At 42.1% G+C, this 16,079-nt stretch overlaps 1 long non-coding RNA gene across 1 annotated transcript; it reads left to right on the top strand.

Annotated features, from left to right (window-relative positions):
* Window positions 1–4,835: 4,835 nt before the first annotated feature.
* Window positions 4,836–6,025, top strand: LOC142368348 (uncharacterized). The gene is made up of 3 exons (XR_012767318.1): window positions 4,836–4,855; window positions 5,741–5,803; window positions 5,935–6,025. It is a non-coding gene; the product is annotated as an uncharacterized LOC142368348 (long non-coding RNA).
* The last annotated feature ends 10,054 nt before the right edge of the window (window positions 6,026–16,079 follow it).

The following is a 16,079-nucleotide window of genomic DNA, read 5'->3' as shown; positions in this document are numbered from 1 at the left end:
TAGCTTGCGTGCGTCGGCCAAAATTTCTATCTATCCGTCGAGGCAACGGAGCTGCACGGGTTGTGATTGGTCGGCTAATTTTACAACATCATTGTAAATCACTTTTCCGGTTAGTTAGTACCCTCCTCTCACAACAACAACACCGCCATTTTTGAAAGAGTTTACTGTGTGCCGGTCAAAAAAAAATTTGTATTTCAATTTCAACAAGCTGGAAAAACGGAACCGGAAGGTGAGCGATCAATCAACGAATTTCACGATAGACGATGCGAGATCGGGTCGTTAGCGACGCCTACTGGTCGGGAGGTGAATTGCCTGCGTATCCGACAGCCCGACGAAGAACTTCGAAAGGACGGACTACGGAGCCGCATTGACGGATAGCAACGGAGAAGCATACTGAGGCCTTAATACATTTGCATCACAAAATCGTTCATCCAGAAAAAGTCAGACCTCACAATCGCTTGGCCCTATTTTCTCTCCCTTCGTATCACTGCCTGCTGTGTAGACCGTGCAGACCGAAGTGCAGACCGTGCAGTAAACACCGTAACAGGCGCGGCTGTCGGCAGGCGGCAGCAGGCAGTGATACGAAGGGAGAGAAAATAGGGCCAAGCAATTGTGAGGTCTGACTTTTTCCTGGAGAACGATTTTGTGATGCAAATGTATTACTCTTTTGAACGCATATTGTTTTGAGAAGCAAAGCGCTTTATTTTTTAAACCCCAGCCAACTAGCCGGACTACCTTCATCAACGCCAAAACGAGGCTGGAACTCTGCTCACAGGACGCAGCGAGGGGTAAGAAAATGTTCATAAATGATATTACTAATATGGGATATCATACAGCTTCATGTCAAAAGAGGCGAACTACCCCTTTAACTTGGTCCTTGAAAGCACCTTTTTCCCCCCTTTGATACAATAAAGAGTCTCGCTGCCTGATTTCTGTACCGGAGATGTTCACACACACATTTAATCATGATTCAGGTAGGTATTCACCTCTTCATCGAGTCCTTCGTACATCTTTTTTCCTTCCGACAGGTACATCTTGATAAATTTTGCATCATCTCATGAATTTTACATTCGCTGGTATTTTTTTAATTCCTCACTCTTCAGCTTCAGTGTGATTCACTTACCAGATGCAGATTCTGGTTTGAAACGGTCACATAAGGCTCCGTGTGCATGCCTGCACCGTAACTACTCTTTACTGCACATATCGATATCATCCGAGGACGCATCATTAAGCCAAATTGGATCATTGGGATTTGAAACTGTGGTGCTTTTATTAGCTATGACAGGTACATCATCAGTACTCCACAGGAGCCCAAGATGACTGCAGTAATTCAGCGTTAGGTCACAGTCGTGTCACTTTAATGTACACATAAAAGCAGCTCGCTATATAAATGACGGCCATAATCACAGCATCCAAAGCAGAGGTAGTGCTGTGTGTGATGGCAGTAACACCTACAACCCGCCTCAGTTTGCTCCTGTGGGAACGTTTCCCACTGCTGTGGTACAGATTCGTGTTGGAGGGGCCATAATGGAGGCTCGAGCCTAATAGGTCGCACAAACAGCCTGTAATGCATCACTTTCTGCAGCCAATCGTGTTCCACTGCATCACTCTGCATGCTGAAACCACTCGCGTTGTCAAAATGTCATTTCTGGAGCTCAGACTGAATTTTCAAGTGTAATTTTCCAGGATAGAAACGCACCATAACGAGGCGAGGGTGGTTTCACCGGCAGCAGCATGATGTGCCACCAATTAGCGAGACTTTCTCCTGCAGCTCACACTTTATCTCACCTAAAGAAACATTTTTCCTCATGATTACGAGTCACTATAGGATCAGAGGCGACAGGAAATCGACTTCGACCTGCGAGAAACCATGTCGCCTCATCGTACAAGAGAATGACTCAATAAGGGCAATAAGTTCAGGAATCTGCAATATAATGTTACTGGAATATCACATCAAAATCAGATCAAATTTATTTGTATAGTGAAGTGAAGTGAAATTTATTTATATAGCACTTTTCAGCAACAAGGCGATCCAAAGTGCTTTACAACACAGACAGAATTACAGACACAGAAATATAGATACAGAACATCAATCAGGTCATTTTAGCTAACAGTAAGATTGGTATAACTATAACAGGTAATTTGAGTAAACTAACAAAAACTAACAAACATGGATAAACTTTCCTCTAAGAGGAGGCATTTAAAAATATAGCTAATAACAGAACGGTTGATATAATGAATGATAACAAATCTTTAAAAGACTTTCATCTAAGAGGAAATATTAAGGTTGATACAGTGATAATAGGTCTTAATAGACCATTTGAATATGACTTAAGTTTTCCTCCTAGTGAAGTATTAATAAGATCAGAAACATGGATAAGCTTTCCTCTAAGAGGAAGCATTTAAAAAGCTGTTCGGTCGTCTATAGGTTAATGGGAATTTGTTTTAGGTCTATTATTTAACTTGCAAAAAAAACTTTAATCTTAGAGGAAATATTAAGATTTATACAGTGATAATAGGTCTTAATAGACCATTTGAATATGGCTAAGTTTTCCTCCTAGTGAAGCATTAATAAGACATTTCATGTACAAAACAATTCAAAGTGCTTTACATAGAATAAAAGCATTGCATCAGGGAGTGTAAGAAGCATTAAAAATACATAAAAAAATATAAAGAGAAACAAATAAAACAATTTAAATGAATTTAAAAACAAGCAACAGTCTAGATAAGTTCAAAGATATCGTGCAGATTTCATGCATAAGACACATGAGAAAAGAAATGTATTTAACCTGGATTTAAAAATGTCTACATTTGGTGAAAGTTTAATCTCCACTGGCAGTTTGTTCCACTTGTTTGCAGCATAACAGCTAAATGCTGCTTCTCCATGTTTAGTCTGGACTCTGGACTGGACCAGCTGACCTGAGTCCTTGGATCTAAGAGCTCTGCTGGCTTTATATTCTAAACGAATATGAATATAAATAAATAACATTCATGTAATGATGTGAAAATAAAGTCTAGACATGTAAACCTTTTAAAATACACAGCTCAAAGAAGTTAGGCCACCCTTAACTCTCATTAACAAACCTTTACGTGCAACACAATTACACGACAAACAGAAGCCAAAAATCATAAACCCACGAAGGGCCAGATTCAAAATCGCACAGAAAATTAAACCAAGAAATTCAGAGTGATCAACCGCGCGTGAATTTCATCAAAAAATTCATAATGTGGCTTAATAATTCACAGGACCCCTCTTAAGGACTGAGGAAAAGACGACCTCGCTGCAATTAACATGTGACCACTCTTAGGCTGAGCTGCGACCCGGGTCTGCTGCTCTGAAACCACAAAGTGTTCAATAAAATTTCCATAAAAAGTGCTTTAGATACTTTGTCTAACGCAGTATTATCACATCGGTACATGAACCGTGTCCCATATATACCACATTAGAGATAATAAAGACGATTAATCCCGATGGATCTTAGGCTGAAGGAGATAATTTAGGAAGCAATGGAGCTCCTTTCTTTAGCATTTGGGAATTCAAACAGCTCTTATGGCTGTTGCTTCGATACTTCTGGGTAATTTTACTCAGTTAGGAAGGTTCTTAAACCGTTGTGTGCTGAACTATACCTGAGTTCTGGATCAGGGTGTCACAAAGTCAAAGGAGACGATATTACTGTTGTTGTCGCCGTCAGAAAGAAACAAACAAAGCGATGGAGAATGCTCCGTTGGGCATCGAGTTTGTGCAACAAGCAGCTCCTTCACAGACCAAATGTAGAGGGACGTAGCTTCATCTTGCTCTGCGTTCTCCATCTTTCTCCAATGCCTGAGTTTGTTGTTGTTGTTGGTGGTGAAGAGGTCAACAGGAAGTGGCTCTATTAGCAACAGCTGGAATGGGTACAGCGCCACCTATCATACCGGGGTATGACACGCTTTGTGCCTCTGATCCCATTCATTCACCGCCACATATCCAAGGAGAATTACTCTTGCTCAACTCGTTAGGGACCGAGCAGTGAAACTGCAAGGACCCTAATGTATCTGTAAGGTTTATTATTATTCCGCCGTCTTATTCTTTGCAAAAGGTACTCGAAAAGTCTTGAAATTTTGCAAGCACCACCTGCCAGTCGACGACATGAAAGAATCTAAACTTTATATTTTTGGGAGTCGCTCATTGACTCTGTAGCACCCCCTAGGATGCTTAAAATGGTCCCCGCAATGGGGTTAGTTTCGTGTGGGACAACGAAATTCGGTACCCTCATTCATCATTCAAAATTCAATTTGAAATGTAAAAGTTGAAAATTCAAATGCATTATCAGAAATGCTTTTTCATTTTAAGAATGTGGCTGCATTATTTGACTCATAAATAAAATTACTAATCAATCATCCTATTGCATTTCAATTTTCTTCTTCAAGACTGCACATTCTATGCCATAATCAAAAAGAAAACAAAGCGGACATTGCTTTTCGTTTTAGTGGTCTGCATGCAAAATACTGCCCACAATTCGATAACGAAAAAGCAATCTGAGCGGCGCAGGAGAGTGACGTCACGCCTGCTGACCGGGCTACCCATCATGTAGGCTACGGTAGGGGGCGGTGTGCATATTTGCTGTACAGTTAGCTGCCCAGGTGGAGTCAAACAATATATCCGATTCTGATGCCCGTGACCGGGTTGAACGGGTCACAGAGAGCTTGGCTGCATACTCTGCCGTCACAAATTCAGAGGTTAGTGCAGCAAGGGCTAGCGCGTCGCGGCTACGACCGGCCATGACTTTCTGGCCGCGGCCATTACTGAGGGAGCAGCCATTAATGAGGCTGAGACAGACGTTGCGAACAGGAGTTGGGGGATTACCTTTCACAGGTAGGACTCAACATTATTATTGGTTGTATTTTGTCAATAGAATATTATTGTACTGTATTTGTGTCTGCCGGCGAAATCGTAGCCAGCAAACGTTAAACTAGGATATGTTTATAGCCGGTGTTATGCCGAGAAGTGCCCCCCCTGCTGGTCGTACTTTAAGGAGAGTCTGTGATGGAATGATATGATATAACTACATCATAATTTGTTTACCTGATTGAATTAACGGATGCAAATCTCAACAAGTCCAAATTTGTATATAAAATTAAAATAACCAAATTTCATAGTTTTAGGTTCATTTTTATATCATTTCATCTGGGCTATAATGAGTTGAGATTGTTAATAGAAAATGTATCCAACCGTCTTTCGTGTTGACTACAAAAGTATTAGTCACGGCCCTTACTTTTGAATATATGTCCAATAATATAAAAATAGTTAGGAATAGGAATACTCTAAACTCTACAATTGTTGGATTATCATAATTGTACACGTATTATTAATTTACATGAAGAGATGTGAAAAAAAGATGCACGAATGAAACACCATTGTCAGCTCAGTATTATTTTTTTTGGATAAATGTAATAATCCACACCTGAAACAGTTTACGCGCGCTCCGTGAATTGGAATGCACTTCTCGGCAGAACACCTCTGTTCACACGGCTATTAGGCCAACGAAGACTTCATAAATCATATATTCCATAACACATGCTTAGATTACAACTAACACAAGAATGCTACTTTTGAAATAATGCAAATATTACTGTTATAACATTGACCATCAGATTTTACTCAGGTTTATTAATGACGTTTATTATGCCTGTATTATTCACATGTAATTCTTTCATCCTAACAAAAGTATTAACCTCATGTCTCATACCCACCCCTCAGATTGTCCGACCGAGAGTTGGTGTTATTCCCTCCATCTTGGGCTTACAGGTTCACCTAATAAGAGTAGGTGTATCATCATAAGGCTATTAGCATTCATAAATTGAAATATTATCAATAACAGGGCGGGGTGAAATACTTATCCCTGTGTGTGTGTGTATTTTTATATATTTTAATATTATGCTTCTTCATTTTAGCCAGAAAAGGGCAGGACTACATGTTCTTCCAGAAAAGCTGAAGAGAGCCTGTCTGTGGCCACTCAGGATGACCCAGAAGCTTCAACCTCAAACTCACTAAGTCAGCCTAAATGATTTGAGTATTTCTTTTTTAAACATCATATCAAAATTACCGTTCTAAATATGTTAAATAGCTACTTCTCAATATTTATATTGGTGGATGTTGTGGACAATGCTTTGTACTACATCGCAGGGTTTGTAGTCCTCCAGATTCTGCAAAAGCTCTCCTGCGCCGCTCAGATTGCTTTTTCGTTATCAAATTGTGGGCAGTATTTTGCATGCAGACCACGAAAACGGAAAAAGGAATGTCCGCTTTGTTTTCTTTTTGATTATGGCATAGAATGTGCAGTCTTGAAGAAGAAAATTGAAATGCAATAGGATGATTGATTAGTAATTTTATTTATGAGTCAAATAATGCAGCCACATTCTTAAAATGAAAACGCATTTCTGATTATGCATTTGAATTTGAATTTTGATCACGATTTGCTTCCATAATTTTTGACCGATTCCACGCCTTGCATAGCTTGGGAATTCCCATGCTGCTTTGCGCTCGATTTCATTCTCACTGCAAAGTCAGCCTGGAAACCACCGCCCTTATTGTTGCCAGAGTTTGGGAACCAATCACAGAAGGGGGGGGGGGGGCAGCAAGACGATGACAACGTCTATGCGCTACACCGAAGCTTCTAGAGTGCTAGAGTGTTAATCCAACATGACAGCGGACACAACGTTACCGTTCGATGCAGCCTTAGAAAGTGTTTCGGAGTAGATTCAACCTGGGGTCATTTGAACCGTGACATCCAGCCAAGTAGCCCACCCGAAGTTTTTCCGATATTGGCTGAACATCAGCTGAGTTACTGAGTTATCCCGAATAGCTTCGTACAAGCGCTGACGGACTCTGGCAGTATCTCCAAAATTACCACAATAAAATCACATGTCATGACACCAAACTTCTACAGTAGTACAAATATGGTCTGTACTCACAAAACGATGCATTTGGAAGTTTGTACATAGTCCAGGAGTTTATTATTATCAACACAAGCCTGATAGCTTTTCTGCTGCTAAAGCTGCGTTGACGTCACTTCTGGGAGCTGGGAGCTTCAAAGTAAGATGAGGGTTGATCTACTACTGTAGACAACAAAGCAAGGCTGCTCAATTTCTCCATTATTAAAATAAATTCACAACTCTACAACATAAAAATTCATGTAGAATATAGCATATATGCCTACTTTGTTGTCAATTTAAGTAGCTTAGAGCGCAAGTTTACTTTTATTTTACTTTTTTTTCTTCTTCCTCGTCGAATTTCTGTCGTCATCTGGTATAAGTGATACAATTGGCTATGAATCGCGCGCAAAGCAGCATAGGAAGAACCTGACGTCATTTGATAGACATTCGTAGCGCCCAATAAACGGCTCTAGGCATTCGTAAACCACGCCTCAAATACGAGAAAATGCACACCTAGTTCCCAGACCACCATCTCATCGAGATTGTGGACGCGTCAGCCAGGCTACGCCTTGCATATGATCGAACTTGTCCTACAGATTTAAAGCTATAGACTTCAAACTTGACCAAGTTACTCTTAAGACATGGGGGCAAAAATTAATTGGGCAACTTTTTCAAAACTTAAAGGGCGTTGCCTGATTTTGTTGTTGTTGGGGTCAACAGGAAGTGGCTCTATTAGCAACAGTTGGAATGGGCACAGCGCCACCTATCATACCGGGGTATGACATGCTTTGTGCCTATGATTCGATTCATTCACCATCGAATAACCATATATCCAACGATAATTACCCTTGCTCAACTCAGTCTTATGGTAATTTAGCCAATTATCCGAACCTTTCAGTGCCATGTAACCCCACTGACTGCCTCCATCACCCATAAACTACCGACACACTCTGGCCCCATGAGGCCAGACATTGTCCTGAGCCAGGAGGAACACTGAGCCCACTGCAAAAGGTGTAACAACTGATCAAAGCACTTCTTTCCGGTGCCTCACAGCAGCGAGGCTGCCACATGTTGGTCGGTGCGACCCTCCAAAAATATGCCTCCACAGACCGTCGCTGACCTCTGGCCAAAGCAGTCGTGCTGGATGAGAACATCTCCAGACTCGTTCATGTCTGAGTCTGCTCTCATCTGCAGGGAAAGGTTTCTGCCAGTTTTGGTTCTCTGTGAACGTCAGCAGAGCTGCAGGGTGCTGGGCTACACTATGTCAATTTGAAGCAAAAAGTTAACTATTTGTTACACTTCTATAATAGATCCATGTTGGGTATTCTGCACACGTCCTGCAGCACACACACACACACACACATTACATCCGCCCATCTTCTCTTACACATCGAATAAATACATCATCGAGCCAGGAGGAACACGATCCTACTGTTTCTCACCAGATGTTGTAACTCTTTTCTGATCCTCGAACATTGATTTTTTTCCTTTTAAATATGTACATGCTGAAAAATGTTGCAATGTTTTGAACAAACAACTAGTTTCTGTGCAGGATAGACCTTCTCTGATTCAGGCACAGTGATGGAGACTTAGTACTGGCACACTTTAAATTTCTTTGAAGTAGTCTGCTGCTTCTAATCTTAATAATAACACAAAAAATATATAGATATATATTTACGCAATAAAGCACTTATACGTCTCCTGTCCAACAGTTAATCAACCAACAAATGTTTTTAGACTAAGATTTCTACAGTTGCCTAATGTTTAGTCAACTATTTTGGAGCAATCTTACCTCAAAGGTCTGAATATACAGCAATAAGCACCAAATAGACAAGTGGTCTGGTGGATCTTATAGGCCTCTAACAGTGCTCCTCTTGTTGTCTGGAATATAGATCTTCTACATACAATGGAACTTTTGATGTTCCCGGGGTCATGGGATGTTTTGTCAGTCATTTAATTTTCACATAATGGCCCCTTTTACCCCGTTGGCTGCTTTCCATTAATCTGGTGGCAGCTAAACGTGATGGTGTCCTGTGTGATTTGTGCTTGTGCTTTTCAGTAATATCTTGAGACTGAAATTAAACCTACACAGAACTTATTACTTTGAACAAATGTGAACTGCTGCAGCCAACGCTGGACAGACGGCTCAGAGTGGCGAGTTAATCCGACGGGTTTCAAAATCAAATAAAGAAATAACAGCACTTTTTTAAACTTTTCTCCACCTGCTGCCAAGAGTTCTTTTTTTTTTTATCCAGAAAAAAATAAACAGAAAATAGTTTTAACTTTCGCAGAAGCTCCTGCTCTCGGTCTGATTATATTTCAATATTTTCATCTGCTCTCATCCACCACCAGTTTGTAAAAGGGAAAGTTCGTTTTTTTTGTTTTTTTTTTAATCTGGACCTTATTTCTGGCATAAAATACGTTCATCTACTCACCGATAACAGTTTGGTGAAAGTTGGAAGATATTTAGATCACTGAAGATCGGAGTATAGCCATATAACGGGAGAGAACAGAGACAATACAGCCTCTAAATAAGGCATTATCTGTCTTTATTTCACCAATACTTTAAGACCAATGAATGAATGAACGCGTACTACTGCACTGTTAGCTCAGAGCTGCGTTGTTGTTGTTGTTGTTGTTGTTATCGGGGCTTTCTGCACACGTGTCTACTGGGATGATGTCATCGACGCGCGCCGCTGCAGCTCAGCTCATTCACTCCGTGCTCTGTGACGGTCGGCTAACTTCACAGAGTTTGCTGCTGCTGGTTTTGTGCAACGTGGCAATTTGGAAATACGCACAAAACGAACCAGCAGCAGTAGCACATTCCGTGTAAAGATGCTGCGATACGAAGGGAGAGAAAATAGCGCCAAGCGATTGTGAGGTCTGGCTTTTTCTGGACGGACAATTTAGTGATGCAAGTGTATTACTCTTTTGAACGCATATTGTTTTGAGAAGCAAAACGCTTTATTTTTTAAGCCCCAGCCAACTAGCCGGACTACCTTCGTCAACGCCAAAACGAGGCTGGAACTCGGCTCACAGGACGCAGCAGGGGGTAAAAAAAATGTGCATAAATGATGTTGCTGATATGGGATGTCATACAGCTTCATGTCAAAAGAGGCGAACTATCCCTTTAAGCCGATAACCCCGGATAACAACGACAGGCAGCCATGAGCTAAAAGTGCAACAGTACGCATTCATTCATTCGTATTGGTGAAATAAAGACAGATAATGCCTTATTTTAGAGGCCGTCTTTGCCCTGTTCTCCAAACGGTTATCAGTGGGTAGATGAACGTATTTTATGCCAGAAATAAGGTCCAGGTTTAAAAAAGAAAAACTTTAACTTGATGCAAGATTTTGTGGCAAAATGACACGGTGACTCTTGAAGTATCTAAAGTGTTGATGTTGCTTCTCTGACAGACAGCAGGGGCAGTGTGGGGAAGGTGCCCTCAGGGGAAGTAAACCAAACCGATAACAGCTACTCTGTTACTGTAGTGCAGTTAAAACAGACCATTAAACAAACCATTCATTAAGCATAAATTATGTGGAAAAGGGCTTCCATCCTCCACTTGGTACACTAATATGAATTGTTGTGGCAAAAAGACATGAGAGTAAATTATGAGGGACTGATGTGTTGTAGCACTACAGCGACAGCCCACCCACAGATGTTAAAGATAAAGGGAAAGGAAGAGGAACTGGCTTTTGATTGACATGCCTTTGAGTTAAATTGCAAACTCGACCAAACTTTGGATCAAGAATACCACTTCAATAGCCTTTGTAGCAGTATTACAGCACAATACCCTTCCCGTACTCCACAGGCTCTTTATTCCACTAGCGAGGAAGCCGAGCCATTAGATATAAACATGAGCTTTTGTTTAAAGCAGTGGTTCCCAAACTTTGGTACCCTAGTGGTACGCGGAGGTACTACAGGGGGTACGCGGCGCACAGGTAGTTTTTTTTTATTTTTTAATTTATTTATTAAGGCGTCACACTTTTATGCAGGACTGTTTATGAAGGACACTCCAGTTTTGTGATGAATGTTACATGAGTTAGGCCTGTTAATGTATTCTTAAAAAGAGAGAGAAATGAGTTATGTTCATGTATTCTTAAAAAAAAAAGAGAAATGTTACTTGTTTAAGTTAGATAACAAAGGAAGATTATTTTGATTTAGTATTTATGCTATTTTGGTTAATTATTTATATTTCATGAAAATGTTTTTTATTCTTATGTTGAATTCAACTGAGGTTAAAAAAAGAGAGAGAAAGCCTGAGAATTTTATGTTCAAGTTAAGGATATTAAATAAAATGATTTTCATGTAATAACCACTGTGTTGCTCTACTTTTGGAGAATCATCGTACGCGTTGTATGTGTGAGGGGGTACTCGTGGTGTGACAAGAAGGCTCAGGGGGTACTCAGGCCAAAAAAGTTTGGGAACCACTGGTTTAAAGGGATAGTTCGCCTCTTTTGACATGAAGCTGTACGACATCCCATACTAGTAATATCATTTATGAACATTTTCCTACCCCCCCCTGCATCCTGTGAGCTGAGTTACAGCCTCGTTTTGGTGGTGAAGTAAGTAGTCCGGCTAGTTGGCTGGGGCTTCACAAATAAAGCGTTTTGCTTCTGAAAAGAATATGCATTCAAAAGAGTAATACATTTGCATCACAAAATCGTATCTTCCGAAAAAGTTACAGTAATGCCAACGGAGGTGGAGAGCTACTGCTGCCACGAATGGGAACTCATCATGCCACAGATGCAAGACCTTTCAATTGATGAAGAGGCCAGTGTCCCAGCTTCTGTCTGCATCACAAATCATAAAGAGTTCCCCGCAATCCTGAATGCTGGACCTTTTTCCACGTTCCCAAAATTAACTGGAAGAAGCGACCCAGGCCAGCTCTCCCCCCACGTTGGCATTACTGGGCGCTTCGAACAAGAGCACCACCATTTGTTGGTCACCCTGTGCCTCACAGCTGCAGCTGTGGCTCCAACTTCAGCTGGGACCACTTCTCTGTCCCTCCTCTCTCTCTCTCCTGGTTCATAAAGATATCCCTTTAGCTCTGTGGTAAAAGGGATGTCTTCATCATCGGTGTCGTAGTCAGACATGAATACGTTAACTTTCCGAGCAGTAATCACCGAGACACAGGCGCAGCTGTCGGCAGGCGGCAGCGCGCATTGATACTCCTAGTGCCAAGCGATTGTGAGGTTTAACTTTTTCGGAAGATACGATTTTGTGTTGCAAATGTATTAGTCTTTTGAATGCATATTCTTTTCAGAAGCAAAACGCTTTATTTGTGAAGCCCCAGCCAACTAGCCGGACTACTTACTTCACCACCAAAACGAGACTGTAACTCGGCTCACAGGACGCAGCGGGGGGTAGGAAAATGTTCATAAATAATATTACTAGTATGGTATATCGTATAGCTTGTTAAGCATATTTTGTTATTTAGGCAAAGCCAAGTTATACAGCGCATCCAATGAGGTATATATGACGTAGTGACGTCAGCTCCACCACCATGTATATCATGTTGAATAAACGGCTGACTTAGCAGTGAGCGTGAGTGTATTCAGCCAAAGAGAGAAGAAGGTCTCCGTGTATTCCTACCAGCAAGTAGCTAGCCGGTTAAGTTCTTCACTGTGTGTCTAGTGAAACGCAAGTGCTGCTGCGTAGCCAAGAGATGGCTAATATCCCCACAGGTTATGGGCCCAGTCACTTAGGTGGAGCAGACTTTTATTCGACGGCGAAGAGAGAAATTATGAACTTTGGGAAACAAGGTTCCTCGCTCACATGGAGCTCCGGAGTCTCAGGGAGACCATCACGGAGACGCCTGATATCGACGAGGGGGATGAAGGAGCTCTCGCCGAAGATGAGGCAAAGAATGGTGAGGCATACGCGGAACTTGTGCAAGTTTTGGACTACAAAAGTTTATCGTTGGTGATGAGAGAAGCGGAATGAGACGGAAGAAAGGCATTGGCGATTCTGCGAAAGCATTACGTTGGCAAGGACAAGCCACATGTCGTGAGTCTTTATTGTGAACTGTCCTCACTCTGCAAAGCTAGCGATGAGACAATTACCGAGTACATAATTCGAGCAGAGACTATTTTCATGGCATTAAAGAGAGCAGACGAACAAATCAGTGATGGACTTATGATTGCAATGGTAGTGAAAGGGCTACCCGAGTCCAACAAACCGTTCGTTGTGCACGTTACACAGACAGATGAAGTCGTGACGTTTGGCGAGTTTAAAAGTAAACTGCGCAGTTATGAAAGCACAGCAAAATATTGAAGAGGAGAAGTGACCGAGGACAACGTGATGAGAACAAGCGGGGCAACGAGAGCGCGCGGGAGAGGCCGAGGGAAGAAGGTGGACTTGGCTGACATGGAGTGCTACGCGTGCGGGAAAAGAGGACACATGGCCCGGGCATGCCCCAACGACGTGCAACAGAGGAGAGGTGATCGAGCATGGGACACACCACAGCGAGGAAAAGGGCGCGGTCGTGGACGAGGCCGAGGTCGTGACCAACTCAAGAAAGCTGATGAACAGACAGATACACAGTCGTCATTTTTCTTTAGTGTGAGTGACTGTCAAGTGCAAGGAGAAAACAAGAAAGGGCTCATGGTTGACTGCGGAGCCACATCGCACATGATCAACAACCCCACCAAGTTCAAAACGGTGGACAAGAGCTTCAGACCCGAGGGCCACGTGATCGAGCTGGCCGACGGAAGCAAGGTGAGCGGAATAGCGAAGATGAGGGGAGACGCCGAGGTCTACTTGCTGGACAGCGAGGGACGACGAGTGAGAACGAGACTCAAGCAGGCGCTCTACATCCCATCGTTCCCACAGAACATCTTTTCTGTCAAGGCAGCAACAGGCAACGGCGCCGAGGTCCGATTCAAAGACGGCGATAACTGGCTGGTCAACAGGGACGGTAGAAAATTCAAAATGGATGTGTATGGTAGGCTGTATTACCTTAGCACAGTTGAGAATGAAAATATGGCTGAAGTGTATGGTTGTCATGATATGAAAATGTGGCACAAAATCCTAGGCCATTGTAACTTTGATGACATTGCAAAGTTAGAGAATGTGGTTGAAGGGATGTCTATTAAGGGCAAAAATGATGAAGTCGAACCAAAACTGTGAAATATGCACGCAGGGCAAATTCACACAAAGCAGAAACAGACAGGCAGATGCAAAAGCTACATCCATACTTGAGCTAGTGCACACAGACTTGTGCGGCCCCATAGAACCAGCAGGTAAAGATGGGTACAAGTATGCAATAGCGTTTACTGATGATTACAGTGGGATGATTTTTCCCTATTTTCTGAAGGCGAAAAGCTATGCAGCGCAGGCTACAGAAAAATTCATAGCAGATGTAGCTCCCTATGGGAAGATTAAGGCCCAATCCCAATTCACCCCTTGGCCCTACCCCTTACCCCTTCCCCTCCGTTTTGCGCGTTCACGTGTAGAGGTAGTGTTGTCCCAATACTCTTCCAAAGCCGTTCCCCTTAACCCTACCCCTCCGTTGTAGCCCTTGAAACGGAGGGCTTCGGCCAGGCAGACTCCGTTTTAGGTTGTGATAACTGGTGTATTGTGTGAGTTTAAAGTGGGGGCAATGTGTAGTTATTTTCTGCTATAAACGCACATGGGAAAAGTCGCTATTTTACATGGAGTAATCGGTCAATGCATGTGAAGGTGCTGCGAAAGAGTTGTCGTTTTTTAAATTGTAACTGGAGTGTTTACAAGCAATGTAGTTGGTTAACCATAGAGAAGTTCCTTTTGAGTGACATGAGCGTCATTTCGCTACCTATTATCACAAGTATTCAACGTGACTGTGATTCACAGGGACTCAAGCACAAACAAAGAGCCTGATCAGGTTTAGCGCCGAAAACGAAGATCTGTTTCTAAAGTCATCCCCATCCCCAAAAAGAAGTAGGAAGTCCAATCCCATAATGGATTACCTGGTACAGGAGAGCCTGAAGGAGCAGAAGCGCCACGAGGAGACGGAGCAGAAAACGGAGCGCTTTTTAGCTCGGTTTAAGCGCATGATAGACAAACTTTAAGGTGAGTTTATGCGCCATGCACCTATTGTACACACAGCCACCACTACCGCATTCTGAAACACCTTTTTTTATTTTTTTTACAATGGATGAAAGTGCATGCTATAATGTCATGTCGTGTCTTGTTCCCCCAGAACATCACTGAGCCCAGCACCTCTGATGTGCCATGCACCTTCGCTGTTCCTGCTCCGGTCATCTCGTTCTCGATGATTGCACTGTCGCCCGTTTATATTCATACTGTTTATATTCATACTGTTTATTGTCCATATTTGCACCATACACTTTACAGCAGACACTTTAAGCTGTTATTTGCACTATTTCTGAAAAAGAGCTGCCTTACCAGTCTGTAATGTGAGCCTAATAAAAGAAATTATTAATTATTAATATGATTATCACATCAACATCATATGAACGACTGGAACGGATATTGGTATGAAGAGATTTATTATACAAGGGATAACAAAAAAATTGGGGTACATGTTGTGGTCCAATGGGCAATAATGTGTAGGATGACCCGTCTGCTGGAAAGAAAAACATGGAAAGATCAGGCTTTCATCCTCCCAAACCAACACATTGATAGCACACACAATGCATTGCATTTATTTAAGTCATCAAATCTGAACCTGGTACAAAGAAAACCGCTTCAAAAATGCATGAGCTGCATGTTTATTCCAAACGGAACGAGGCGAGTAACAAAGGCTAAACGTTAGCTTATGCTTTCAGCTAGGTTAGCCAGGTTAGGATACTACTCCAGTCAATAAATCAGCAAATCCAACGAGACAAGCAAATTGTTTCTATATTACACGATATCACAAATGTACAGTTAGAAACACTTTCAAACACAAACACACGTTATCATATTCACACGCCGGCTCTGGAAGCTACCAGCTGCTCACTCACAAGCGTTATTTGCATTAATTTCTTATTCTACATACCGTAACAAGATCCAGCAATGTTCCCACATGTCGAAGACGCCTTCGCCTGATGGCACTCCGTCGATTCGACGCAGATATTTCTAAAAATATCCGAATAGTCCAGGACAGCGCGAACACCACAGCACCGGTCATGTTTGTTTACTTCTGGCTAAAGCTGTCGCTTTTGGTTACGTAACA

This window comes from Odontesthes bonariensis, chromosome 18, assembly GCF_027942865.1.
Source record: "Odontesthes bonariensis isolate fOdoBon6 chromosome 18, fOdoBon6.hap1, whole genome shotgun sequence".
In the NCBI taxonomy this organism is placed as follows: Eukaryota; Metazoa; Chordata; class Actinopteri; order Atheriniformes; family Atherinopsidae; genus Odontesthes; species Odontesthes bonariensis.
Note: the sequence above shows the minus strand (reverse complement) of the source record. Positions and strands in the feature narration are given on the sequence as shown.